General features: G+C 41.5%; 1 long non-coding RNA gene across 2 annotated transcripts in view; it reads left to right on the plus strand.

The window, feature by feature from the left end:
* Positions 1-27,166, plus strand: part of LOC146394530 (uncharacterized) — a 232,889-nt gene that overhangs the window by 165,570 nt on the left and 40,153 nt on the right. The window lies entirely within an intron of this gene.

Raw genomic sequence — 27,166 nt, forward strand, 5'->3', positions numbered from 1 at the left:
TTAAGTCTTCTGATTCATAAAGATGGCATATCTTTCAATTTATTTAGGTCTGGAAGCTTTTTAAAAATATAGGTTCTGATTTAGACTAGGGTTAAAATCTAAATTTTTTTTCTTTTGCCTTTTAGGGCTGTATCTGTGGCATATGGAAGTTCCCAGGCTAGGGGTGTAATCAGAACTACAGCCACCGGTGTACACCATAGCAACGCAGGATCCAAGGCATGTCTGCAACCTACATCACAGCTCACAGCAATGCCGGATCCTTAACCCAATGAGTGAGGCCAGGGATCAAACCCGCATCTTCATGGATCCTTGTCAGGTTCATTACCACTGAGCCATAACAGGAATTCCCCCAAATCTGATTTTCTTTCTTTTTTTTTAATTTTATAATGATTTTTATTTTTTCCATCATAGCTGGTTTACAGTGTTCTGTCAATTTTCTGCTGTACAACAAGGTGATCCAGTCACACATACATGTATACATTCTTTTTTCTTACATTATCATGCTCCATCATAAGTGACTAGATACAGTTCCCAGTGCTATATAGCAGGATCTCATTGCTTATCCATTCCAAAGACAATAGTTTGCATCTATTAACCCCAAATTTCCAATCCATCCCATTCCCTCCCCCTTGGCAACCAACCACAAGTCTGTTCTCCATGTCCATGATTTTCTTTTCTGTGGAAAGGTTCCTTTGTGCCATATATTAGATTCCAGATATAAAGTGGTATCTTATGGTATTTGTCTTTCTCTTTCTGACTTACTTCACTCAGGATGAGAGTCTTTAGTTCCATCCATGTTGCTACAAATGGCGTGATTTTGTTCTTTTTTATGGCTGAGTAGTATTCCATTGTGTATATATAACACAGTTTCTTAATCCATTCATCTGTCTATGGACATTTAGATTGTTTCCACATCTTGGCTATTGTGAATAGTGCTGCAATGAACATGCAGGAGCATGTGTCTTTTTCAAGGAAAGTTTTGTCCAGATATATGCGCAAGAGTGGGATTGCTGGGTCATATGGTAGTTCTATGTACACATTTCTAAGGTACCTCCATAGTGTTGTCTGTGGTGGTGGTACCAGCTTACATTCCCACCAACAGTGCAGGAGGGTTCCCTTTGCTCCACACCCTCTCCAATATTTGTTATTTGTGGACATATTAATGACGGCCATTCTGACTGGTGTGAGGTGGTATCTCATGGTAGTTTTGATTTTCACTTCTCTAATAATCAGTGATGTTGAGCATATTTTTCATGTGCTTGTTGGCCATCTGTATATCTTCTTTGGATAAATGTCTATGCAGGTTTTTGCCCATTTTTCAATTGGGTTATTGGCTTTTTTGCTGTTGAGTTGTATAAGTTGTTTGTATATTTTAGAGATGAAGCCCTTGTCAATTGCATCATTTGAAAATATTGTCTCCCATTCTGTAAGTTGCCTTTTTTTTATGGTTTCCTTTGCTGTGCAAAAGCTTGTCCCATTGGTTATTTTGCTTTTATTTCTGTTGCCTAGGGAGAATGACCTGTGAAAACATTTGTAAGGATGACGTCAGAGAATGTTTTGCCTATGTTCTCTTCTATGAGTTTGATGGTGTCTTGTCTTACATTTAAGTCTTTCAGCTGTTTTGAGTTTATTTTTGTGCATGGTGTGAGGGTGTGTTCTGGTTTCATTGATTTACATGTGGCCGTCCAGTTTTCCAAGCACCATTTGATGAAAAGACTGTCTTTTTCCCACTTTATGTTCTTGCCTCCCTTGTCAAAGATTAATTGACTGTAGGTGTCTGGGTTTATTTCCGGGTTCTCTATTCTGTTCCATGGTCTGTATGTCTGTTTTGGTACCAGTACCACACTGTCTTGGTGATGGTGGCTTTGTAATATTGCCTGGAGTCTGGGAGAGTTATGCCTCCTGCTTGGTTTTTATTCCTCAGAATTGCTTTGGCAATTCTGGGTCTTTTGTGGTTCCATATAAATGTTTGGATTGTTTGTTGTAGTTCTGTGAAAAATGTCCTGGGTAATTTGATAGGGATTGCATTGAATCTGTAGATTGCTTTGGGTAGTATGGCCATTTTTACAATATTAAATTTTCCCACCTAGGAACCTGGACTGTCTTTCCGTTTCTTTGAATCATCTTTAATTTCCTTGATTAATGTTTTATAGTTCTCACAATGTAAGTTATTCACCTCCTTGGTCAGGTTTATTCCTAGGTATTTGATTTTTTGGGGTGAGATTTTAAAAGGTATCGTATTTTTGCATTCCTTTTCTAATATTTCATTGTGAGTATACAGAAATGCGACTGACTTCTGAATGTTAATCTTATATCCTGCTACTTTGCTGAATTTGTTGTTCAGTTCAAGTAGTTTTTGGGTTGAGTCCTTAGGGTTTTCTATATATGCTATCATGTCATCTGCATACACTGACAGTTTTACCTCTTCTCTTCCTATTTGGATGCCTTTTATTTTGTTTGTCTGATTGCTGTGGCTAGGACTTCCAATACTGTGTTGAATAACAGTGATGAGAGTGGGCATCCTTGTCTTGTTCCAGATTTTAGTGGGAAGGCTTTCAGCTTTTCTCCATTGAGGATTATATTTGCTGTGGGTTTGTCATAAATGTCTTTGATTATGTTAAGGTATGTTCCCTCTATGCCTGCTTTGGTAAGAGTTTTGATCATGAATGGATGTTGGACTTTGTCAAATGCTTTTTCTGCATCTATTGAGATGATCATGTGGTTTTTGACTTTTCTTTTGATTGTATGACATTGATTGATTTGCACATGTTGAACCATCCTTGTGTACCTGGGATGAATCCCACCTGGTCGTGGTGTATGATCTTTTTTATATGTTGTTGGATTTGGTTGGCTAAAATTTTGCTGATAATTTTTGCGTCTACATTCATCAAAGATATTGGCCTATAGTTTTCTTTTCTGGTGGTATCTTTGTCTGGTTTTGGAATTAGGGTGATGGTGGCATCGTGGAATGTCTTTGGGAGTGTTCCTTCTTCTTCGACCTTTTGAAAAAGTTTAAGAAGGATGGGTATAAGTTCCTCTTTGTATGTTTGGTAGAATTCACCTGTGAAGCCATCTGGTCCTGGACTTTGACTTGTAGGGAGTGTTTTTAGGACATATTCAATTTCATTTCTCATGATCGGTCTGTTCAGTTGGTCTATTTCTTCTTGATTCAGTTTTGACAGGCTGTAGGTCTCTAGGAAGTTGTCCATTTCTTCCAGGTTGTCAAATTTGTTGGCTTATAATTGTTCATAGTATTCTCTCATGGTTTTTTGTATTTCTGTAGTATCCGTTATGACTTCTCCTTTTTCATTTCTTATTTTGTTTATTTGGGTTTTTTCTCTCCTCTTGTGGGTGAGTCTGGCCAGAGGTTTGTCAATTTTGTTTAGCTTTTCAAAGAACCAGCTCTTGGTGTTACTGATTTCTTTCTTTCTTTTTTTTTTTTTTTTGAATCTCTATTTTATTGATTTCCTCTCTAATCTTTATGATTTCCTTCCTTCTGCTGACTTTAGGGTTTTTTTTTTTTGTTGTTGTTGTTGTTCTTTTTCTAATTCATTTAGGTGTTGGGTTAAGTTATCAATTTGAGATTTTTCTCCTTTTTAGAGGAAGCCCTGTATTGCTATGAATTTCCCTCTTGGCGCCACTTTTGTGGCATCCCATAGATTTTCAGTGGTTGTGTCATTATCATTTGTCTCGAGGTATTTTTTAATTTCCTTCTTGATTTCCTCATTGACCCGTTGGTTTTTTAGTAGCATGTTGTTTAGTCTCCATGTAGTAAGTTTTTTCTCATTTCTTTTCCTGTGGTTGATTTCTACTTTCATGCCATTGTGGTCGGAGAAGATACTTGAAACAATTTCTGCACTCTTAAATTTGTTGAGGTTAGCTTTGTGCCCCAGTATGTGACTGATCCTTGAGAATGTTCCATGCGCATTTGAGAAGAATGTATATTCTGATTTTTTTGGATGTAATGTCCCGAAATGTCAATTAAGTCTCATTTTTCTATCGTGTCCATAGGATCTCTGTTGCCTTATTGATTTTCTGTCTAGAATATCTGTCCATTGTTGTGAGTGGGGTGTTAAAGTCTCCTAATGTTATTGTATTCCCATGAATTTCTCCTTTTATGTCTGTTAGTATTTGTTGGAGGTATCTGGGTGCTCCTAGATAAGGGGCATATATATTGACGATTGTAATATCCTCTTCTTGAATGGATCCTTTAACCATTAAATAGTATCCTTCTTTGTCTTTCATATGGCCTTCATTTTAAAGTCTATTTAGTCTGATATGAGTATTGCAACTCCTGCTTTCCTGTCTTGTCCATTGGCATGAAATATCTTTTCCCATTCCCTCACTTTCAATCTGTATGTGTTCTTTGCTCTGAAGTGAGTTTCTTGTAGGCAGCAGATTGAAGGTTTTTGCTTTTTTATCCAATCTGCCACTCTGTGTCTTAATTGGAGCATTTAGTCCATTGACATTTAAGGTAATTATTGATAGATACATATTTATTGCCATTTTAAAACTTGTTTTCCAGTTGATCCTAAGTTTCTCTTTTCTTCTTTTTTGGGTTGGATAGTTTCCATTTATTTTATGCTTGAGTACTTTTCTTTGTAGTTTTTGTGAATGTAATGTTCAGTTTTGTTTTGTGGTTTCCCTGTTTTTTAAGCACGTTAACCCATTCCTATATCCGCTTGCTTTACCCTGACAGTCATGTATAGGCTCAGACACATTATTAAAAAAAAGAATGTGTATTTTTACTTTCCTTCCCAACATTATATGATTTGAAGCCTTTTTTTTTTTAGCATCTTCATGTTTGTCTTTTTGCTGTTCCTTGTGTTTATCATTGCTTTTAGGGTAGTTTTTTTTTTTTTCACTCTTTTAGATCTGTATACTGGCCTATTTAAGTGATCACTTTCCAGTTGTGGTTTCCTCCATCCTATTTCTTCTCATTTCTTTTCTTTTCTTTTCTTTTTTTTTTTAATTTAGAGAAGCTCTTTCAGTATTTCTTTTAGAATGGGTTTAGTATTGCTGTACTCTTTTAGCTTTTGCTTGTTGGAGAAATTCTTTATTTCCCTTTCTATTTTAATTGAGATTCTTGCTGGATAGAGTATTCTAGACTGCACGTTTTTTCCTTCCTGCACTTTAAATACATCTCGCCACTCCCTTCTGGCCTGTAGTGTTCTGTAGAGAAATCAGCTGATAACCTTTTGGTGTTCCCTTATATTAAATCTTTGTTTTCCTCTTGCTACCTTTAGAATTCTCTATCTTTAACTTTTGCCATTTTCATTATGATATGTCTTGGTGTGATTCTTTTTGGGTTCAACTTGTTGGAGGCCCTCTGTGCTTCCTGTATCTTTTTTTTAAACTTAATGAAGTTTACTACATATATAGTTGTACAACAATCATCACAACCAGATTTTATGGCATTTCCATTCCAAACCCTTAGTGCATTCCCCCACCTGCAACCTATCTCAACTGGAAACCATAAGTTTTTCAAAGTCTTTGAGTCAGTATCTGTTCAGCAAAAGACATTCATTGTGCCCTTCGTATCAGTTTCCTTTAGATTTGCAATATTTTCAGATATAATTTCTTCAAATATATTTTCAATCCCCTTTTTCCTCTCCTTCTGGAATTCCTATTATGTGTAGATTCGCCTGCTTTATATGATCCCATAAGTCTCTTATATTGCTTTCATGTTTTTTCATTTGGTTTTCTATCTGCTGTCCTGATTGGGTGATTTCCATTATTCTATCTTCCAAGTCACTGATCCGTTCCTCTGCATTATTCCTTCTGCTCTTCGATTCCTTTAGCTCAGTTTGAGTTTGTGCAAATGAATTTTCTGATTTTTCTATGTTCCTCCTTATATTTTCTAGTTCTTTTCTAAAGGAATCTGCATTACTGTTCATATCTGCTCTTAACTCCTTAATATTCAGCTTTAATTCCTTCATTATTTTCACTATCTCCCTTTTGAACTCAGTGTCTGTCAGACTGCAGAGGTCTGTTTCATTGTTTGCTGCTTCATTTGAATTCTCCTGTTTCTTTAACTGGGAATGGTTTCTGAGCTTCTTCATCTTGCTTATGTTTTTCTTTTTCTATGAGTTTAGAGAAGCCAAACTGTAGTCTTAGAAGGCTACTTCTATGCAGGAGCACCCATTTGTATTTTTTTGGGGGATTACTATTTATTTTTGTGTGGGAGTTTGAACATTTGCTGTCTCTTTCTTTGGTGTGAGCAGGCTGTTATCCCCAGGATGCTGAGTGTGTTTCCAGAGAGAAGGAGGCAAAGGGCATGGCTAGTAGTCAGTGCCTGGTTGCTGGGCTCTCAGCAGCAGCAAGGACCTGCAGGAAGGTGGCACAGGCTACTCCTAGTTGCAAGGCCCTGGGAAGTGGTAATGAGCCTTAGGCATATTTATGATGTGCCCAGAGCATTTGGCAATGACAACAGCAGGGTGTGTTAGTTCCCAAGGGAGTAAGAGCAACAACAGGTAGTGTTCAGTTGCAGTGCCCTCCTTTGAGGTGACTGGAGTCGCAAGTGGTACCTGTGCAGGGACCCCTAGTGGTAGTGGGCCATGCCCACCTCTGGAGGCAGTGATAACTGTGGTGGTTTGCCTCTGCCACCTGCAGAGCATGCACGAAGCACCCTGTCTCACTTAGCCTACACAGGAGGTGCTGCACAGGCCACTCCTAGTTGCAGGATCCTGGGAAGTAACAGAGATCAAGCATGTGGGCACTGCCTGGAGCATTCAGCCTTGGCAGCAGCAGTGCTCCCAGGGGTGTGAGAACAACAGGTTGTGTTTGGTCACCATACCCCCCTCTGTGGTTCCCTTGAGGTGATTGAAGCCACTAGTGGTGCCTGTTCATGGACCTCTGGTGGGGTGGGTCACACCCACCTCTGGAGTCAGTGATAACTGTGGTGGTTTGCCTCCACCACCTGCAGACCCTGCAAGAAGCACCTTTTCCTGCTTTTCCCGCACAGGAGGTGCTGCCCCAGTTGCTCCTATTTATAGGTTCCTGGGAAGGGACAGTGATCAAGCATCTGGGCACTGCCCAGAGCTTTGGCAGTGGCAGCAGCAGGGCAGGTGTGCGCCCAGGTGAGCGAGAGCAACAGCAGATGGTGTTCCACTGCAGTGTCCTCCTCTGTACTGCCCTTTGAGGTGGTTGGGACTGCAAGTGGTTCTTTTTCAGGGATCCCCAGGGTGGTGGGCCACACCCACCTCTGGAGTCAGAGATAACTGTGGTGGTTTTCCCCCACCACCTGCAGACTACTCAAGAAGAACCCCATCCCTCTTAGCCCACGCAGGAGGTGCTGCACCAGCTGCTCCTAGTTGTAGGGTCTTGGGAAGGGACAGTGATCGTGTCTGGATGCTGCCCAGAGTGTTTGGCAGTGGCAGGTGCAGGGGCAGGGGTGTGCTCCCCAGGGCCGGGGGCAGGATGAGAGCAATAACATCTGGTGCTTGGTCGCGGTGCCCTTTTTTTTTTTTTTTTTTTTTTTTTTTTTGCCAACCCCTGATTGGGTGCAGATGAAGCCCGCTCACAGGCCCCCAGTGGTGGCAGGCCACACCTCCCTCTGGCTTCAGAAACGACTGCCACAGTCCATCCCTGCTGCCTGTAGTTCATGCAAGAGGCACCACATTGCACTTAACGCCCCACTGCCCTTATCCCACGCAAGAGGTGCCTGGCCACCTGTAGCATGCACAAGAAGTGCCCAGTCTCCCATAGCCTGAGCAAGTGGCTTCTCACCACCCATGGCCTGCACCAGAGGCACCCCACCCTCTGAGAGCCCCAGTGTGTGTGCAGGGAGATTCCTGTGGAAGTCTGGCCCTCCTCCTCTCTCCCTCCCCAACAGTGGCACCTTGCTTCTCCTGCGGGCCCAGACCTTCTCCTGGGTTCCCTCTGCCGTGGCGTTCCACTCCCCAGCCTGTAGGATACTGCTCCCCTGCCCGTGGCACAGCGCTCCTTAGCCCGTTAGTCCTAGTCCTCTCCCTGGGACTGACCTCTGGAGCCTAAGTCTCAGCTGCCAGCCCCCGCCTGAGCATCTCAGGCTGTGGTGTCTGGGACTGTGGTGCAAATGATCTGTGCGACTCTTACTCTGCTTTGCCCTCCTCATTCCAGCTGCTGTGCTTTTCTTGGCGACTTTGAGATCCCTCCACCTTGGCTGATCCCCCTGTCAGTTAGGTGACTTCCCAGGATGTGGGTTCCTTTTCTCTTTCACAGCTTCCTCTCTGAAATGCTAGTCCCATCCTGATTCCTTTTATCTCTTTTTTTTTTCTTTTGTTCTACCCAGTTATGTCAAGAGTTTGTTGCCATTTTATGTTCTTCTGCCAGCATTCAGTAGATGTTCTGTGCAAGTCATTTTACATGTAGATATGTTTTTTTGATGTGTTTGTGGGAGAAGGTGAGCATGATGTCTTCCTCCTCTGCCATCTTGATCCGCCTTTCAAAAATTTGAATTTCTAAATCAGATTTCAGATAATGCCAGACCAGACTCTTTTTTGGCCATACCCACAGCATGCAGAAGTTCCTGGGCCCCAGATCCTTAACCAGCTGAGCCACCAGGGAACACTAGACCCTTAATAACAATGTGGAAATGTTCCAAAAGGGAGGAGGCTGCCATGCTTTGTTGTCTCAGTCTATTCATGCCGCTGTGGCAAAGTACCATAGACTGAGTGGCCTTTAAACAATAGAAATTTATTTCTTAGAGTTCTAGAGGCTGAAAGTCCAAGGTCAGGATGCCAACATGGTTGGGTTCTGATGATAGCTCTTTCCTGCATTGCAGATGGTTGTCTTCTTGCTGTGTCCCCAGGTGGCCAAAGGTGTAAGGAAGCTCTCCAGAGTTTTTTTTATAAGGGTACTCACTCCGTTTATTAGGGTACCACTATCATGATATGATAACTTTCCAAAGGCCCCATCCCCTAATACCATCACACTGAGGGGTTGGGATTTCAGCATACAAATTTTGGGTGGGTGACACAAGCATTCATTTTATAGCACATATTGAATTTGAGATTTAAGGACGCATATGTTGGTCTCCATAAGCAGAAATGCATGTTGGAACATCACAGACAGTGCTTTTGATAGTTATATTAGATGCGAATTCCTATGGAAGAGGAAAGAGGCCATCCTCTTATCAGGAAAAATTGTGCAAGACTTTAAAATTTGCAAAGAAGTTTACTGGATGTCCTTTTTTAGCGCACCCTTCATGTTTATCTCCCCCTTTTATTGATTTTGAGCTATTTTATAACTCTAAATTGTAGAAAACTAATAATAATGCAAATTATTCTTGCCCTCAGAAATGCAGATGAATTGTGTCTGGTGGAATGCAGCTTATTTTGGACTAATTTTGCACCTACTTGTATATTCATCTCAACATTACTTATTGCCCGCCTATATATATGGCTCTTTGAGTTCACCTTTGAATCATTTGTAATGTCTTACTGGCTTCCTCGTTAATTAATGAGTTAAATAAAATATTTGACATGTATTTATTTTATATTTACACTAGAGCCATGATCTTACTTTATTTTTTAAAAATATTACCCTTTAACATTTCTCATTCTCATCCCTACCCCGCTAAGAACACAGTCAAAGCTCACAGGAGTTGGCTTAGTAAGTAAGCACTTTTGTGGGCTGCTCACCAGGCATATGATTCCAGAAAAGTATTTGGGGTATAAAGGCATAGAATTACTGACTGAGATGTGGGCCAAAAAGATAGCATCTCTGAGGAGAAGGAGTTGGAGGGAACCTGGTAGAGCAGAGAACAAGTGCAAGCCAGTGGAGGAAGGAGGCATTTAGAGAATAAGTCACAGGAGGGACCTCATTAGCAGAACAGTGTACCATTGTGGGCCGAGGCTGGCCCAGTGCATGCTAGGGAGGGCAGGGAGGTGGATGTGGCCACTAAAGACCTGTAGAGAATCAGGAGCAGCTAAGAATCAGGGGACTGGGGAGAGCTTATAGGCATGGAAAGTAGTCAACAGGGATTTGAGGAGTGGAGGGTTGACTGACTCACATGGGAATCTGACATGCTGAGGTGTACAATCTGGGTAAAATTAACCCTGGAATGAGGTAGAATCATGAGCTTTTGAACCCAGGAGAAAGGATCCCTTCATCAGCATTTTTGTGTTCTCTGATCAGTCATACTCCTGAAAGGGGTGTTGGGACTCATAGGTACTGAGGGTGTGGAATGTTCAGGACTGGGCCATGGGCCACACCTTTTTAGGTGATCAGAGATAAGGAAGTTTAATGCATTCTGGTCGGCTCCACTAAAGGGCATCATTTTAGTACAAAAGCTGTAAGAAAGTTGTGTGGTGAGTCCTGTTTGGTTGGGTACTAGTGAGACATGCCCAATACCCACATCCATTATAGTCTGAAGAGGAGAAAATGCCTCTAGTCTCCACTTCTTCACTGTTCTGACTTGGGGGAAAAAGAATTGCTATTTGGTGCAAAGGAGGGTCCTCTAAATTTAAACATGCCCATTGTATGTATCAGTGTGTGTAAGTTGGTGACTTATACTGGTTCAGTTAAATATAAATTTTCTCTAACGTTGTAACCTTTCAGTTTTAGTCACTGTGCTGGATATTCTCCATTTGTCTCACCAGGACTTTTCTCTATCCTTCTTCATCTTACTCTGAGCCCTGGGAGGCTTACCTATATGGACTGCATCCATGGGCTCCTCTGCCCTTTGGCTTCTGGGTGGGTTCAGCCAGTGGGAGATACTGGCAGCAGATGGAAGGGCAGGTGGAGAGTGAGGTTAGAATATTTATTTTCTTGGCTCTCTCTCTTCAGGGAAAATAATTAAGAGGCAGGGAGTTCCCCTGTGATGCAGTGGGTTAAAGATCCAGTATTGTCCTGCAGTGGCTTGGGTAGCTGCTGAGGCATGGGTTCAACCCCTCACCTGAGAACTTCCATATACTGTGGATGTGGCCAGAAAAGAGACAGATTTATTTCCCCTTTATAGATTTTGCTCCCTGGATGAAGTAGGGCTTCTCTCAGAATGGGCCTTCTGCAAATACTGCTCACTTCAGAGGAATTTACTCTAAAGAACAAGTGTTCTTTGTCTCAAGTTTAATGCACAGCCTAAAAAATTCATGAGGACCCAGATACCAGTATGCAACTGGATGTTCCCCTTGAAGCCAGAGAATAAATGCAGCTTATAGAAAAAATAAAGTTCCTCATCTCAGACAGTCTCAGGCAATAAAATAATGGCCCAGGTGGAGCTGCCACCCAAGATTCAGGCTCCAGTTTTCTAGCTTTTGGATTCCCCTGGCTTCCTTCTTTTATTATCTGATTGGCCCTTTGGTGATCTCTCATATAATTAGATGAGGAGCAGGGAAGAGGAAGCAGGAGAGTCATTTTCTACTTGTTAGTAGCTATGGTTAAAAAAAAAAAAGTCTGGTTGGGGAAGATATTGACTTGATAAGGTTTGAGAATTATCTGTTTATTTCATATAACCTTTGTCCTTCCTTTCTCACCTTCTCCTGCCAGTGGTTAGAGCTATTGAAGCATATTCTGCACAGCACTGAATAAGTGAGTCCAGTCAGTGTTCACAAGGGAGTGTAGATGCTGGCTATTTAATTAGATCCCTCTTCATCATTTGCTCCTAGGCAGGAAAGCATAACTCTGTATTGCAGACAGCCAAAGGAACATTTTTTTGTTTGTTTTTTGTTTTGTCTTTTTAGGGATGCACCTGTGACATATGGAAGTTCCCAGGCTAGGGGTTGAATTGGAGCTGCAGCTGCCAGCCTTCACCACAGCAACACAGAATCCGAGCTGCATCTGCAACCTACACCAGAGCTCACAGCAATGCTGGATCCTTAACCCACTGAGCAAGGCCAGGGATTGAACCTGCATCCTCATGGATTCTAGTTGGGTTTGTTAATCACTGAGCCACCACAGGAACTCCCAAAATACATTTTAAAACTTTGCTTGTTTTATTTTCTAAGTAGAGGATGAATAATTTTTATTATGTGATATTCAGTTCCTTCAAGGGGAACACTAAATAAAATAGTCAGAATAGGGTAGGCTATGCTGCAGTAACAAAACTGAAAGTTCTCAATGGCTGTGGATAATATTTCTTGGTCATATCACAGTCTTAGGCAGGTGAATTGACTCTCTTTCATGGCTCTCCAAAGATAGTTAACTTATAGTTGCAGGCTAAAGTCCATCCTGAAGTTCTGCCATCTTATAATTCTTCATTTCCAACTGCACAGAAGGGAAGGAGGATGCATGGAGGCTTCCCACTAGCTCTTTCTTGCACTAGGCCAGAAGGCATATGCACTTCATCCCAAACCAGCTTCAGAAGAGGTTGGGGAAATGTGTGAATTTAATGAGCAATAGAATATATGCCACACAAGTTTTATCCATTTCTCCTAGTTATTTTTAAAAAGTTATTTAGAACAAAAAATTATTTTTGACCACTGTTATTTACTTACTTATTAGAGTGTTCTTATAACAAGGATTCTTTTGAAAAAAATGTGTGTGTGTGAGTGTGTAAAGCAACTCATGGGTACTATTTGCATATAATTGCTTCTAGCACTCCATTTTGGTCATATTTTTCTCCCATCTCAGTCCTAGCTTGACATTCAGACTCACATTCCTTTGATTTGGAAGTTTTGCACTTGGCACATTCCCCTCCCTCTGAGTTTAGCCAACATGCTGCGAGAAGATCAAACTACATGAAGGAGGGAAAAAGAGGCTGAGTACCCAGGAAATCACCACCACCACCTGCAAGCCACATGAGTGAGCCGTTTTAGACATGGTTGACATCACAAAGAACAGAATAACTGTGGAGCTGAACCAGTTCACATGCAGAATTATGACCAATAATAAAATGGTGGTTGTTTTAATCTACTATGTTTTGCAGGGGAAGGGAGTTGATTTGCAGTAAAAGATAACTGAAACACAGAGTCAGAAAGTTTTACCAGCACAGAGGGTTCACAGAAGAAGGAAAAAGATGAGTACCTCAGAGAAGTGACATTCAAGCTGATGAGTAGAAATTCCCCAGGCAGAATTTGAAGGGAAGGGCTTTCCAGTTGGTGACCCCACAGGAGAAAAAGCATGGAAGTGTGAAAGTATGTGACATAGTCCAACAACTACTAGCAGTTTGTGATGGGTGATGTGTGAATGCAAAGAGGAGCTATGGGTGTAGAAATCTGGAAATCCAGGAGCCTGGCTCTGGGATTTATTCGCTACCCAATTAGGGCACTTGGACTTTTCAAAACAGAGGAGTGTCAGAATCAGATTTTTGTCTCAGACGGATTACTCTGACATGGGTGGGAGGAAGATTGGGGGGAGGGTATGAGATGTCAGAGACAGAACAAACAGCCAAGAGACTTCTGTAATGACCCAAGGGGGAGAAGATGAGGTCTGGAGTGGGGCTGTGCAAGGGAAATGGAGAGGAAGGATGGGGTGCAAATGTCATTGAAATGGAAAAGCAATAGAATTTGAAAATGGACGTGGGTAATGAGGGAAAGAGAGGAGTCTCGGACTCCCAGATTGCAGGCTTTTGTTCCCCATTCTTGAGACCAGCCATGCAGATGAGGGGAAGATGGTGTTCATCTGGATTTTCATTGAGCCCTGTGAGTTCTGGGACATCAAGAGGCCCTGTAGGACAGTGACGACTAGGTTCAGAGCTCAGGGGACAGGGCTCAATTAAGTTAATAGTTTTTATAAAAAGTGCCCTGGGACCTGTGCTGAAATGAACCTTTTGGTGGGTATTTAGTCTGCTGTGAAGTAGTGGTGGTTTAGGGAAGACCGTGTCTGAAAGATGGCATGTCAGTAGGCAGATCCCCAGAGAAATGACATAACCAGGATGAGGAGTATTAGGATTCATTTTTCCATTAGCAATAATGAGGTGTGGAGAGCTATAGACATGTTTCTCCAGGCTCCTCTGTGGCTAATTTGACAGAATTTGTCTTGAGACCACAATTGTTGGTGTATTTTGTGGCCATAAAAGATTTTATCTTTGGGAAACTAACCGACCCGCCTGGTCTCCAGCTCAGTCTTGGCTTTATTAGGCCTACTCTGCAGGCACTTGGTGAGCTCCCAGCATAAGGCTGCCTGATATGCCAATCCTTCCAGTTCCATGAGGTGTCTAAAGGTTAGCAGCAAGGGAAAATTACCTTTATTTTCTAGAAAAGGTCTGAGAGTTCATCACAGTTTTGTGATTCCAAATAATCCAACTTTGTATCACATGCTACTTAACTAGGTGATTATTTTGAAGACACACGACATACTTTTAGGCAGGTATCTAAAGCACTGAAATAAAGAGTATTACGGGCTTTCGGTTTATGTTGACAGAGCTGCCTATACCCATCACTGTGTACATGGAGAGCCAGATTTGACCCCAGAAGGTAATTTGTGGCAGATCTGTGTACATGTTATAAATGAACTTGTACTACTTTTCATGGGCCCTGAGAACAGCAGAGTAGGCAGTTGATCTGAATTTTGACCAGCCTATTTACCTGATTGCTTTCCATTTATGTACAATCACCTGACCCTGGGACAGTTGTGTTGACTTGCTCATTTTTTCCCCCTCTGGCCATGCCTATCACATATAGGAATATCTGTACGTTCACTTAATTTGGTCACTTAATATGATTTTATTTTCCTAAACGTTATGGCTTCCTTATGAATAAAACCAGAAGTGATTTCAGGAGTTCCTTGGCGGCACAACGGGTTAAGAACCAGGCGTTGTCACTGCTGTGGAGTGGGTCACTATTGTGGTGCATGTTTGATTCCTGGCCTGGAAACTTTTGCATGCAATGGCATGGTCAAAAAGTCAAAACTAAAAAAAGCCAGAAGTGATTTCAGAGGTAGAGTCTGCAGGTCATAGAAAGGTCAGGCCCAGTGCTGGAGTCTTATCTATGCTCCTCTTTCCAGTCCAGTGCAGGGGTGTTTTATCCATCAGAATGGGTTACAGAGTACTTCAGTACAAATAACCCTCTCCCCCAAATCTCACTGTCTTAACACAGAGCTTGATTCTTGTTCATGGACAGTGAGGCCAGCAGAGTGCCTAGGGCAGAAAATTTAAGGAATCACCTGTGTCCAAGGTCATGCAAGCACAGGGTCTTGCTTATACTAAACATTGACTGTGCATCCACAGAGGGCCCTGCTGATTATTGCCACACAGGGATGAGGCTGATGAAGGCTCACGTACTTCCATGCACCAAGAGGTAATCATTTTCATGAGGTAAATATAGTGTTTTTTTTTTAATGCCTCCATCCAGATCATATGGAAGTTCCTGGCCTGGGGACTGAATCTGAGCTAAAGCTGTGACTTAATGCCACAGCTACGGCAAAGCTGGGTCCTTTATCCCATTGCACCCAGCTAGGGATCGAACCTACTGCGCCACAGCAGGAACTGTAATAACTGTAGTTTGAAGATCATAGTCTTCTGGGGTTTCCAACTTACCTTTAGCTTTTCCTCTGGTAATAAACCTATGAGTTTAATACAGCTGTGAACTTGAAGTTGTTTTTTTGGTGTTATAGGTAGTCCTCTGAAATTGAAATTTCAGTCATGTTCCATCTGGCTATTTATCAGAGTTATGTGTCATATGTTTATTTGATGGATATTTGCATTGATATTTTGAGGAGAAGAGGGAGTTTTGGGAGGTATCTCATTTCTACTGAATATGGTGTGATATGAACTTTCCACAAAGCCCTTTGTTTATGGAATATCAAGTTCATGTTGGCCCATAGTGTGCAGCAGTTGAGTGTGGCTGCAGATCTGGACCCAGATCCAAGTTGAATGGGAAGGGTTTGGGCTGACATTTTACTTCACTTCCAACTTCCTGGCTCCTTGGATTTTGGAGGTGATGATTCTTTGTATCATCAGTGAGATACCATTTTAGCTTTAGAGTGGCTAAACCATAATATCAAGTTTGGGTAGGCAGGTGCTGAGGATATAAAATGGTATAACTACTTGGGAAAGCAGGATGGTAGTTTCTTATAAGGTTAAATGCAGACCTATCCTATGACCTAGAAATTCTACTCCTGTTGTAGAATGTAAAATAGACCATGTGTACACTAGAAAGACTTAAAAGAGTGTTCCTGGCAGCTTCATTCATAATTGCCCCTCTCTGTAAATAACCTGAATGCCCATCAGTAGGTGAATGAATAAATAAATTGTGGTATATTCATACAATTAGTACTTAACACTAAAAAAGGAATGAGCTACTGATATACTCAAAACATGTATGAATCTCAAAGGTACTGTGTTGAACAAAAGAAGCCTAAGACATGCCCACAAAATATTGTGTATTTCCACTTACATGAACTTCAAGAACTGGCCACATTAAACTATGGCCATAAAAGCCAGAAAGTGGTTGCCTCTGGCAGGGGGATTGACTAGAAGGGGGATACAAGGGAACTTTCTAGGATGCTGGAAATATTCATAACTTGATTGGGATGGTAGTTACTATGGTGTTTGAAGCTCATCAAGTTATGTATGTAAACTCTGTACTTTCATGGTATGCAAATTATGTTCTGATTAAGAAAATACAAAATAGGAATTCCCTTGTGGCTCAGTGGATTAAGGATCCGGTATTGTCAGTACTGTGGCTTGGGTCACCACTGTGGTGCAAGTTCGATCTCTGGCCCCAGAACTTCCACATGCTGTAGGCACAACCAAAAAAAAGAAAGGTGTCAGACTTAGAGGACCCTGACCTAACCTACACTTTCCTCACATGTTCTTATTTATTTCCCTCAGGGAGTATTAAAGAAATGTGTCCTCTCCTGTGGTCAGTTGATTCAGAGGAAATCAATCCCTACTGTCCCAACTTTCCTGTTTTCAAGAGAGAATATAAGAGGTACAGAGGGCTCTGAATCACCACATGGGGTTGGCCAGCCTTTGCTTAGCTTGTCTCCTGTTAGCAGCTCATGGTCACAATAGTGGCAAGGCACAATTAAGGAAAATCTCCCTCTTTGTCTACTTAGAATCGGTATAAATACACGATGCCCAGAAAGATTAAAGCCAAACCCCTGGTCATCTAGGTGCCGGAACTGAAATGACTCCCTGCTATTCATCTTCAATGTGTCAGCATGGTTCTGGCAGGTGAAAGAAACTGCCTCAGATATGGGCGAAGCTGTGGTGATGCAGAGCTAGATTGCAGAAAGAGGACAGAGGGGAAAGAAGGGTGAGAAATAAATATATTCCCTTTTAATACCACAAATGACCACATTACAAGCTTAAGAGGCATTGGGTTGAAATCTAGTCGACCCACTTGCATGAGGAAAGACAGAAACATCCCACTACTGTCTGATATTCTGCCTTGAAATGCTCTTGAGGATTTTTTCTTTACTTTTTACTTTTTTTGATCCCTCATGTTTTCTAGTTTTTTGAAAATGGATAACCACTGTCATGACATGTTATTTATTTATAGCATGTTACATATTTTTATTTATAAAACTATGAATGAAATTTCACAGGGTGCTAAAAAGAAGTCTATGTAGTTATTTAAAACTAAGTGACTTTGAAAAATGAACCTGTTGTGAGTTCATGGACCTTCTTCCCCTTGAGTGTTGAAGCAAGTCTATTTATGTCTGTCTGTCTGTCTGTCCTTTTAGGGCTGTACCTGCTGCATATGGAAGTTCCTGAGCTGCAGCTGCCAGCCTACACCACAGCAACGTGGGATCCAAGCCATGCCTATGACCTATACCACAGTTGATGTCAATGCCGGATCCCCAACCCACTGAGCGAGGCCAGGAATCTAATCTGTGTCCTCATGGATACTAGTTGGGTTCATTACTGCTGAGCGACAATGGGAACTCCCTAAAGCAAGTCTTTTAAAATCAGTGGTTTCTTTGAAAAGTTGACTTCAAGTATGATTTGGTCCAGCTTTTCTTTTGTTACGTCATTGACTTCCAACAGAGTACACCTCCCAGTATCCTGCCTTGTGTATCCCCTCCCACTTTGACTCTGGGCTTGGCCATGTGACTAGCCTTGCCTCATGAGAAATTAGCAAGTGTGATGCAAGCAGAGGCTTGACAATCATTTGCACACTGGGGCCTGTTCTCTTGGAATGCTCACTCTTAGAACCCAGCCACCAGGCTTTGAGAAAGTCCAAGCAGTCATGTGGAGAGTCCTACATGGCTGAAAGGCCTCTGGCCCACAGCTTGCCCCAATTTGCCCTCTATATAAATGATGCCATCTTGGAAGCAGATCCTCCAGTCCTCAATGGATCCTCCTCTGCTGATTCCACGTGGAACAGAGATGAGCTATTCCCATCAAGCCCTGCCCAAATTGCAAAATTTTGAACACAGGAGTGATTACTGTCGATTTACATCATTAAGTTTTGGGCTGGTTTGTTGCATATCAATAAAATAGTATGTAAGCTACTTTTGTGTATTTTATCTGGGTGTCTGTCATAGCCTAAATTTAAGTTGGCATATAGAGTTTAACTCTGTTAAGTAGTTCAGGAACTCTGTGTTGAGGAAGATTCTGAGAGTATGTCCTGGTTTAGCAGAAAAGTGTGCATGTCTCACAGTTAATCTCTTCTCTACACAGCAGCCAGAGTGAGCTTTTAAAAATCAATGTGATTGTGTCACTACATTGCTTAAATCCTCCTGTGGCTTACCACTGTACTTAGAATGAAAAGCAAACTCTTTATTCAAGCTTGCAAAACCCTCTCTTTGCGGGCCTTTGCCTGATTCCCTTCAGGCTCATCTCACACCCCTCCCGCTCAGCCCCTCGGATAGTCCAGCTTTACAAATTGTCTTTCTGTTCCTTGAACAGGCCGAGGCAGTTGCCACCTTTGCATGTTTTTATGCATGTTGGAAGCACTTTCTGCCTGGAATGATCATCGTGGGACTGGCCTCTTATCATTCAGATGCAGCGTAAATGTCACCTCCTCAGAGAGACTTCCCTTTCTCTGGGCATCAGTCACCTGTTGCTATAATAGTATTTCATAACAAACCACCTCAAAGCTCAGTGGCTTAAAATAGGAAGTGTTCATATCATTATCTACAGGCCTGCCAGATCAGTGGGGCAGTCTTGCACTGCATCTCAGTCTAGGGTCCAGATTACCTGCCAGATGAGCAAACGAAATCTTTCAAGGCTCTGAGGCCCAAACTCTGCACTCATACACTGTCCCTCTCTCCACTGTCCCAGTCACTTCACATGGCTCACATTGGTGGGGAGGGAAATTCCTCCTCCCGAGGAGGGAGTCATTTGTGAAATGATGATCTAGTCTACCCATGCTCTAAAATCTAAAGTAGCTACACCATCTGCTCTCACCTTCATCTCATCTAGGCTTTTTTTTTTTTTTTTTTTTTTTTTGGTCTTTTTAGGGCCGTGCCTGCGGCATATGGAGGTTCCCAGGCTAAGGGTCGAATCAGACCTGCACATGCTGGCCTACGCCACAGCCACAGGCACACGGGATCTGAGCTGCATCTGTGACCTATACCACAGCTCATGGCAATGCTGGATCCTTAACCCATTGAGCAAGGCCTGGGATTGAACCTGCATCCTCATGGATACTAGTCAGATTCGTTTCTGCTGAGCCACAATGGGAACTCCTCATCCAGTTTTAATTTTCTGCAAATAATTGGTTACAAGCTGATATTTTGGGGTTTATTTATTAGGTTTATTGTCTGTTTCCCTTGTTAGAGTATGTATTCTATGAGAACAAAAATGTTATTTGTCATCCTCAATGCTGTGTTCCCAGCACATAGTATAGTTTCTGGCTGAGTTGAGTTGCCTGATAAGAACAAATGTTAGCTGCAGATATTGGTAAAGGCAGAAGGAACTGGAAAACCCCATTACCTTTCCCCCCCAAACCCAATCTACACAAATATCTTGAACCTATAAGCCAATAGTTCCTCCTCTTGCAATTTCTCTCTCTCTTCCAGTATTATCTTCCAATAATGTAATACGTATCATACTTACCTGACTTTAATGCTTTGTTTTTTATCACCCATCCATGTTTTTGTGGCAGATGTTAGCTTTACAAACTGTACTTGAATGCCAAGGGGTTTCAGGGGCAGTGCCCTAGAACTCGCATCCTTGGGTCAGTCTCTTCTTCCAAGTTTCTAGGGTAAAATCTTCACCAGCACTTTGACCCTATCTGAATTGGGCTCCCTAGAAGCTGACCTTGGCACGAGGATTGGAATGCATGTAGTTTATTTGGATGCATGGACATGGGTGGGAGAGTGGAGAAGTGATGTAGGGAAGTAAAGACAGCTCACAGTGTGCTCATTGTTAATCCAGCAACTGGTACTTAATCCCACCAGTATTAACAGTTCACCTCAGAATTACCCTGGTCAAGAGGATAGGGAGCTGGGCATTCATGCCCTTGCCCAGTCAGTCATTAAAGGCTTCTCTGGGGAGTGAGGGCAAAGGGGCAGGAGAAGTGGGAATTGTTGACTCCAGGTTGTTGGGCAATGTGAGTATGGGCAGCCTGAGACAGGCTTCAGACCAAGATGTTACTGTTAGCCATTATAAGTCAGGCTGGGTACAGGAAATGTTTTAAGAGCAAAGGGGATAGGAGCACAGAAAATCTTGCTTAGCCTTTTTTCAAAAAATGAGTTTCGTTGTGGTATTATTGATATATATTAAACTGTACCTATTGTAATATTTGATGAATTTTGACATGTGTATATACCCATGACACTTACAACAGTCAAGATTGAACATAGCCATCACCTTCAAAAGTTTTCTCCTTTCCTTTGATAATCTATCCTTGTGGCTCCTCCGCATCCCTAAACAGCCACCGATTAGCTTTCTGTTATCATAACTTTTATGTTCCAGAATTGTGTGGAATCACACAGTATATGCTTTTGTTTTGCCTGTTTCTTTCATTCAGCATGGTTATTTCGACATTCATCCATGTTGTGGCATGTACCAATAGTTCATTCTTTTTTATTGCTGAGTAGTATTGTATGGATATATCACAGTTTATCCATTCACTAGTTGATGGCTATTTGGATTGTTCACACTTTTTGGCTGTTATGAGTAATACCATGAATGTTTTCATACAAGTCTTTGTGTGGACATATGTTTTCATATCTCTTAATGTCACATTGATAATTTAGAATTGGCCATGATCAGAGTATTTATACCATGGAAATTGGCAAACAATACAAAGTCAAGGCTTTTTCTTCCAGAGATCCAGCTGTTAAACATTTACCACCATAGCATAGAGCTGGAATTACTGAATCAAATTTTATGCACTTAAAAAAAAGTCATTGATATACATTTTTTTGGGTCTTTTTTTGTCTTTACAGGGCTGCACCCATGGCATATGGAGGTTCCCAGGCTAGGGGTCCAATTGGAGCTGCAGCCACCGGCCTATGCCACAGCCACAGCAGCACCAGATCTGAGCCACATCTGCGACCTACACCACAGCTCATGGCAATGCTGGATCCTTAACCCACTCAGCGAGGCCAGGGATCAAACCCACAACCTCATGGTTCCTAGGCAGATTAATTTTCGCTGCGCCACAACAGGAAATCCTATATACATTGTTAAGGAAACTTACCCAAAAGGGTGTAACTTTCTTGTTTATTAAAATATGTATATCATTTATGTCATTTCAAAATGTTCAACTTCTGGAGTTCCCGTCGAGGCTCAATGGTTAACGAATCTGACTAGGAACCATGAGATTGCGGGTTCGATCCCTGGCCTCGCTCAGTGGGTTAATGATCCGATGTTGCCATGAGCTGTGGTGTAGGTCATAGACGCTGCTCGGACCTGCCATTGCTGTGGCTGTGGCGTCGGCCGGTGGCTACAGCTCCAATTGGACCCCTAGCCTGGGAACCTCCATATGCCGCGGGAGCGGCCCTAGAAAAGGCAAAAAGACAAAAAAAAAAAAAGTTCAACTTCCTTTTAAGTAAAAAATAAACTCTACAGAGTCTAAGATGCTGATCTTTCCTGTAGGTGATATTGCCATTTTTTTCTCATTGTAGTAAAGAGCAGGAACTTCTGAGTATTTCTGAAAGGTTTAAAAACATTTCTAGACAGGTGCATGCATATTTAATGATGTCATAACAGAGAAAAGAAGATGTGAAAAAATTAGGCCAGAAAGGTGACATGATCAACCAAGGGGGAATAGGAGGAAAAGGAAATATGAGACATTAAATTTTCGTTCCTTTGGTACATAGTTTTCTAAGTCATTGTTTATAAAGGCATATTTTCATATAGCTATAACCCAGTGAATGTGGGACATCTCTGCTTTTTTCATTTAATATTATTTCATATCATATTACCACAAATGAATGTAATCTTCCATCATTTCCATCATTTATTTATCATAATAACTGCTTCATAGTATTCTATTTTATTCCCTATTGTTTCCAAAGTTTCAGCATTATAAATAGAATGTTTTCCTGTAAATTCCTTCTTTTGCCTTGTAAATTATTTCCTTGGATTAGCTTCCTTAAAGTCCTCTTTTTCTCTTCCTGTTACTTGTTTATTTTGCCCTATATAGACATTCTTTTCTTCTCTCTCCTATCCCAGCCCTGTACTTGACAGAGTAATGTGTTCTTGTCATATACTGTCACGGCACCCTGTATTGCCTCCATTACAACCTGCCACACTTTCTTTTATAGTGTTTTTTTGCTTCAGTACACTGTAGGTTCCACAGGGGAGGGGTCATATTATTTTTTTCCTCTTTGTTAGTTCCCCATTGCTTATAATGTAGGTTCTTAATATGTATTTATTGATCTATTGATCTATCTATTTATCTATTTTACTTTCCTTTCTTCTTTCTTAAAGTCTCATTTGACATTCATTCCCTAAGGAATTAATATATGAACAAACTTTTATGTCCTACTCTAAACCTGCTGACCTTACTATAGTTATATAATTATTAACCCTGAACTAAACCTCTTTTTGGCATCAAGCTCTGTCTGCTATAATCATGAGTCAAAGGTCAATACTTCCCTCAAAGATGACTTAATTATAGGTAATAAAAATTTTAAAGAACTGAATTAGGTAAACCTGCAAAACTGTCATTTTGACTCTTCCAAACTCAGCCTTGTACTTAAAATGGGTGTGCTTTAGGTCAGATTCCCTGGAAACAAGAGAGGTGCCTGGGAAGTTCAAGAAGTATTCTAGGGAACTACACTGAAGGTAGGAAATGAAGGTAGCAGGCGTGGATGGAGGGAGAAGTCGAATTGTGTTGCAACCCCCTAAGACAACCCTTAGGGGGAGCTCTAGCGCTGGACCGGCCCTTCAGAGTTGTCTTAAATTGGGTGAGGGCACAAGGACCTTGTACCTGCCCATTGGCCAGTGGTTGAATGCGGGCTGCGCCCAGGAAGGAGGCATTGCTTTGGATGTGAAAGCAACTTTCGAGTGATGGTCATTCCCAGAAAGGGACTGAGTGGTGCGCCAGCACCAGTGGACCCTGCCAGCAGCTGGGAAGATGTACCCTTCAGTCCTGAAGAGGGGATCTGGGCTGACACCGTAGCCTCCACCACAGGGACATCTCATACTAGGGTGCTAGAAGAATAGATTGGCAGACATTGCAAGAGGACAGAGCCAAGCGACCATCCCCATTCAGTGAACTACTATTGCTACCCAGGATCTCTGAAGTTCAGAGGAGGTAATGGCCAAAAGATCTCAAGTCTGTGTGGTCTCAGGATGTTTTTAAAAGAGGCACAATGATCACCTCCTTTCCCTCGAGGTGTTTTTTCCTCCCAGCTGTTTCCTCATCTTGAAGCCCCAGGAGAGAGAGAGGAAGGAAGGTGTATTATGATTGAACCCGGAAGTCTGGCCTCAGAAGTCAAGGATCAGCTCAGGACCCCCAAAGATCCCCTGAGGGGGGGATGGGTCTATGTGATTTTCAGTACCTTTCCCTCAGCAAACTGCCATCCATGAAACACTTTCAAAGGAAACAGTGGACATGAATCCAATCACAAAAACTTATTTACAAGGGTGAATTAGCTCATGTCTGCAAAGCACTTTGAGTAATTTGGATAGACTTCCTAAACTGTTTACTTAAAGTATTACCTCACCCTTAAGTCAATTTCCTAGAGGTAGGATGGGCTAAACAGAACCTCCATTAGAAAATAATCTTCTCATAAGCTTTCCCAACATCTAATATGTATTATCACTGGCAGTTTGTGGTAAAGGTCTGCTTGTCGAGGCAAGGCAATTATTTTTTTCACATATTTTTCATATATTTTCATTTACTGTCTTTTAAGAATGGATTATGATTTTTGTGCTAAGAAATTATACCTTGGTATATATCATATTGAAATGAATACTTTGAGGCTAAAAGACTCAGTCATATTTTCAACATAAGGTAACCAGATGTCTTAATTATATGTGTGTGTGCATGTTTTGGCAAGTTTTATATTATAATCCCAGCTCCCTGGATACAAATAGCTCCAATGTCCTCCAGGATCTCTGGCAAAAGAAGGCTTTGGGGGCACAAACACTCAGTCAGTTTTAGGTATGTACAGAATATGTGTAATGTCTCCACAGAGTATTTTTTTTTTTTTTGGTCTTTTTAGGTCTGCACCTGTGGCCTATGGAAGTTTCCAGGCTAGGGGTTGAATTGCAGCTGCAGCTACTGGCCTACACCACAGCCAGAACAATGCCAGATCTGAACCGTATCTGTGAGCTACACCATAGTTCATGGCAGCACTGGATCCTTAACCCACTGAACGAGGCCAGGGATCAAACCCACATCCTCATGGATATTAGTCAGGTTCGTTACTGCTGAGCTGCAATGGGAACTCCAGAGTTCACTTTTTTTTTTTTTTAATCTGATTACAAGGAAATTTGATTCCTGCTACAATGGCTGCTGCTGCAGCTTTGGTTAAGACACAGAATGGTTCTTTTTCTGCTCCGCTAATTTGTAACCGGTAAGAGTTTCACAATATTTGACCATTTGTAGATGGGTTGGTTTGGGGGGATGGGAGATACAGCTTGATAGATACCATCTAGTTCTTTCATCTCTCAGTGCACAGTAAGAACCACTATATAAGAGCCCCAAGAGGGGCTGATGCTGAGGTGCACATTCGCTGCCTCCAGTCCACCAGGCCAGGGAGAGCAATCCAGACACCTGTTACATTGAGGCTATTTTTTCTATAGCCATTCCTGTTCCTGTTGCTCCCTCATCCAGGTTTCTTAGTTGCAAGCAACAAAACCTCCTTTCTTAGTCCAAGCTGGAGAAGAGATTAGAAATCTCACATTCCCTCCAGTTGGGCTATAACCTGCAAGCAGAACTGTGCTCTAGTGTGGGACAGTGCTGCCACCATCCCTGGGGATGAGCAGCTCTGATCACATCACTGATGCTGGGCCCTGGACATAGCTGCTAGGAACTTGCCGTTGAGGCTTCTGGCAACTGAGTGTATCAGTTGCTACCCATGTCACAGTGACTCAAGCAGTGCTTGCTTTTTGGGTCACTAACTCTTTCTTTCTTTTCTTTCTTTCTTTCTTTCTTTCTTTCTTTCTTTCTTTCTTTCTTTCTTTCTTTCTTTCTTTCTTTCTTTGTTTCTAGTCTTAAAATTTTATTTATTTTATTTTTTATTTTAAAGTCCAACACTTGGTGAAAGAGTCACCAGCTTCTGATTCAAAGGCTGGCATGGTTGTGTCTCAGTGGCGAATGCTAGGGTTCACTGTCTGTATTCTTGTGCCCTCTGCCTCCCATGGTTTACAAACTCACCTTCCTTTCTGTTTTGAATTAGTTATTCAAAAGGATGAGAGAGAGAGAGGCAGATTGTAAAACAAGAAGGCTAAATTTCAGAAATTACACCAAAACCCATTTTTACTACTTTATCGGCCCATCAAAAAGGCAATTTTAAACCTCTGTATACCTTTTACAAACCGTTAAACTTTCAGCTCTTAGGCATTTTTTCTTCCCAAGGAATGTGTAAAACAGTCATGCTTACCCTTAGAAGAAAATTTAGGTGATTATTTATATAATTTTGCAGGAGAAATTTTGATGAATGACACCAAAGCCAAAAACCATAGAGAAAAATATTGATAACCTTTACTACTTCAGAAAAAAATGTATAAACAATGTTAAAACATTTGGCACATGGGAAAACTTACACTACTGGTATGACAGAAGATTAATGTCCTAAATATAATAAGATCCGTTAAAAACAAGAACAGTTTTAATACCACAGTATAAAAATGGTCAGAGGATATGTACTGATAATTCACCAAAGAAGGCAAATGGTCAACAACCATATGAAAAGATACTCAGCGTAACTATTAATAAAAAATACATAAGAAAACAATGAGGCGTAATCTACCTTTCAGATTGACAGGAATAAGAAAGATGGTGCAAACAGACCCAAGCTGATTTGGCAGTCCAGCAAATGTCAAGGACATTTAGTGAACATATTAAAGCTAGCTGGTGGCTATGTATACCTGTCCTCCCAACCTTGCTCCAGTGGCTGGTTTATTACTGTGAAATTAAATATTAAACCAAATTCTCTCAAACATAGAAACATTTATTAGCAAGCATTTACAAAAGAGGTTGAAAGCTTCATTCTGTGATAGATACTCCTCTTTTCCTGGTAACGTGACTGGCTGGTTTTGTAGATTAGTCAGGACCTGGCAGGATCAATAGGACTCCAGAGGTGGAATGCTGCTTAAGTGGAATTAGACACCTGGGCTGGAATTTTATACCTTGTTCCCCAAAGGGTTATGGAGCCTGTACAGCATTTTTAGCCACAACACCCCTCATCTCCCCAATAAAATCATCTCTTCTCATTATTAAAGTTCTAGGTCACCACCTCTGCAGGTGTCAATTCTCTTTAGGGCTGCTTATCTGTATCTGTAAGATACTTTAAATGTGAAGGAAGCATGTAGACACAACTGAAAGTACCATTTGATCCAGCAATCCCATTTATCCAGAGAAAACCATGACTTGCAAAGACACATGCACTCCGATGTTCATTGCAGCATTATTTTCAATAGCCAAGACATGGAAACAACGTAAATGTCCATTGACAGAGGAGTGGATCAAGAAGAGGTGGTATATATACACAATGGAATATTACGCAGCCATTAAAAGGAACGAAATACCAGCATTTTTTGCAACATGGATGGACCTAGAAATTACCGTGCTAAGTGAAGTTAGTCAGACAATGAGACGCCAGTATCAAATGCTTTCACTGACATGTGGAATCTTAAAAAAGGACATACTGAACTTGTTTGCAGAATAGATGCTGACTCACAGACATTGAAAAACTTACAGTCTCCAAAGGAGACAGTTTGGGGGAT

Source organism: Sus scrofa, chromosome X (genome assembly GCF_054392235.1).
Source record: "Sus scrofa isolate SSC_HxYL_T2T_F1_AM1 chromosome X, Sscrofa_HxYL_maternal_Yorkshire_Landrace_v2.0, whole genome shotgun sequence".
Classification (NCBI taxonomy): domain Eukaryota; kingdom Metazoa; phylum Chordata; class Mammalia; order Artiodactyla; family Suidae; genus Sus; species Sus scrofa.